Source organism: Cebus imitator, unplaced genomic scaffold (genome assembly GCF_001604975.1).
Source record: "Cebus imitator isolate Cc_AM_T3 unplaced genomic scaffold, Cebus_imitator-1.0 Scaffold84, whole genome shotgun sequence".
NCBI classification, from domain to species: Eukaryota; Metazoa; Chordata; class Mammalia; order Primates; family Cebidae; genus Cebus; species Cebus imitator.
In genome coordinates, this window is record NW_016107399.1 from 327,506 (window position 1) to 330,749 (window position 3,244).

Below are 3,244 nucleotides of genomic sequence, written 5' to 3' on the forward strand. Positions count from 1 at the left end.
CTTCTTGGGCTCAGGAATAAAAACCCATTCAATGTTTGATGCAGTGCCCAACACAAAGGTACTCAATTACTGTATATTATTATTATTAATCCTTGTTATCCTATTCACATCCTTGGCCTACTAAACACATGTCTTATCAATGTGTTATGCCTTGCCTAGCGCAGGATCTTTTGCATGCTTGGTATTTAATAACTTTTGCAGGATGAGAGTCATCATGCACTAGACAGATCTTTTAACAACTTCCAGGAGATGTATTTAGAGGATGTCTAGTGTGCATAATATCAAGCATGGAAAACTGTCATACTCCTGAGCGGCCACAGTCCAGTCCTCCTTAGGGCTGTGTTCAAGGCTCTATTTTCATAATTCACACTCTCCCTTGGCTTTAATCATCTGCTCTTCTGATAACTCCCAAGCCCATCTGTCCAACCCAGACTTTTCTTGAGAGCCCCAGACCTACGGATGTGACTGCCTTCTGGGTACCTCACTTGAGTGTACTATAGGCACCTCAAACTCAATTCTTCCTAAATAGAACTTATCATCTTCATCTCCTCTTCAAAGCAAATATTAGCACCAGCCCACTCAGTTGCAAGCGATAGAAAAAAAAGCCTTCCCTCATCCCTCTCTCCCTTATCCTCCACAACTATTCAATGAACATGCCTATCAACTCTCTTCTATAATTGTTTGGCCCAATTATTTTTTCCCATTCCTCGGATTCGCCCCACCAGATTCTGTTTTGTTTCTCTCCAATCCAGGTTCAACAACAAATCCAAAATCATCACTATTTTAATAAAATATTACTCCGTTGCTGAAAAGTCTCTATGGTTTTCCCATTGCCTTTAGCTGGTTTTCAAAGCTCTTGATAACTTCCGTGTCTCATGACGTTCTTGCCTCTCCAAACCTTAATTTAGCTTCTGCTTCTCAACATGCAGCCCTCACCACAATGTTATCTCCTCAAAGACATGTTTTCTGGCTACCTTGGCTAAAAGCTAGCTAAAGCAGCCCTACTCCCAAACCACCCAATCTCAATCTCATTACCTTATATTTTAAAAATGAACTTATCAATACATGAGGTTATCTTATTAATACTTCCCTATTTGTTGTCTGTCTTCTTCCACTAGGATTTAAGCTCCTCGTCAATGTAAATAATACTCAAAGCTGTACCTCCGGATTGCAGAACAATGCCTGACATATAGTAGGCACTCCATAGATATTTGTGGATCTACTGAAGCCTCCTTTATATTCTGGTCTTTTCCACAATTATATCATCCTCTGTGTCTCTCCTTAGGTACCTTTGTAAATGCTGTTTCATATACCCCTTTTCCACACTTATTTTTAAAGCTTGCTGAATACTATTCAGTTTAAACATCGTGTCTTCTAAAGTCTTTCCTAAACTTAGTTGAGTCCCTCTGTGACATGTCAACTTGATCATTTTCTATCAAGAACATTTGACACTGTTGGAGTTATTGTATAAATAGCTGACTTCCACACTAGACTACAGAGACCACATTTTTTTGTTGTTCACAGTTATGTTCCCAGGGCTTAGTATCATGCTTGGCTCACAATAGGTGCTCAATAATAATTTGTGGAAGAATGAATGGATGAAATCAGTGTTTCTGTTCCGTGGGAATTTGCTTTTCAATCATATCCTGATAAATACTTCCTCCCCCAAAAGGTAAGAAACATCTTCCTCTCACCCCAGCATGTAGATCCAGTGGGGAAGAATGCTGATTGCACAGACAGTGAGGATTAGAAAGCTGAGCTGTAGCACCAAGCAGACAAATAGAGAAGCTATTCCTAAGGTGGTAAGTAATTAGCACACATTTGGCAGAGTGTATTGGAAGAAGCAAACCTCCTTAGCAGCATACTTGGAAAACACTCAGGACTTAAAGCTGAGAAAAAAACAAGGAGCAATTGCAAATAGATACTAAGAAAGATCTTTACATAGTAATAAAGACCTTGAAACATGGAAACATCATCCTAGAGAGAAAAGTATGAGACCACAACAGAATGTAATATGTGGCAGAATCTCCAAAATTAAGACTAGATGGAAGAAGAAAACTCTGGCTGTTTCTACAACAGAAAATTTTTTTTTGGTCTTGTCTTAACCAAGCTAAAGAATTTTTTTCTCATTTCTTAATAAGGAAAGAATTGAAGATTAGTATACAAATTCTATTTTATGGTTGCTCTAGTTGGTGTATAGGAGGTGCTTCCTAAGTTAGCTATTTTCCTTAAAGTAAACATTCTCATTGGCAGTTCATATTTTTGTGTTTTTATAAAGTCCTGATTTTTTTAAAAAAACTCCTGCTTTGGGAGAATTGCTTGAACTGGGGAGGCGGAAGTTGCAGTGAGCGGAGATCACGTCACTGCACTCCAGCCTGGTGCCTGGTGACAGAGTGAGACTCCGTCTTAAAAAAAAAACAACTCCTGCTTTGGCCTCCCAAGGTGCTGGGATTACAGGTGTGAGCCACCATGCTGAATTGTACATTTGGACTGGATAGCTACCAGCAGTCAAAATATTGGCTCTCAAATTAGCGAAGTAGTCGATTTGTAATTTTGCCTAAATAAGCTTATTTCTCTCTGAGTATGCTACCTAAAATTCCATGGACTCATTTGAAAGATTATGAAATTTATCAAATGACTTGCTCAACCAAAGCATACCAGGGTGTTCTCATGGAAGAGAACCTACTCGAGTCTCAAGAAAACAGGAGTTCTGCCCTAAGTGAGGACGATCCAGATGCCTTCCCTCACGTCTGTGTTCTCCCATGCCTATTAGTAGTCCTATAGGGTGTCTAAAGAAGGACTTTGTGATCTTAGCAAAGCCTTGAAATTAGGATCGGCAGATAAAATACAGCAAATAAACAAATATAAGTATGGGGCATGCTTACACTAAAAAGTTATTCACCATTTATCTGAAATTCAAATTTAACTGGGCATCCTGTATTTTTTATTTACAAAATCTAGCAATGCCAATTAAAATTAATTTATAGTAAAAGAAAAATTCCATTCCTCTCAGTTCTCTGACCATCATCACAAAAATCCAAAAACAAAAGTTGCAGAAGGAAGTAAAAAAAATTCACTGGTGTCAATTGCTTTTTCAAACAACATAAACGTTTAATTACTGAGATGTCCTTTTTGTCTTTCTTTCTTTCTTTCTTTTTCTTTCTTTCTTCCTTTCTCTCTTTCTCTCTCTCTTCCTTCCTTCCTTCCTTCCTCTTTCTTTTCTTCTCTTCTCTTCTCTTCTCTT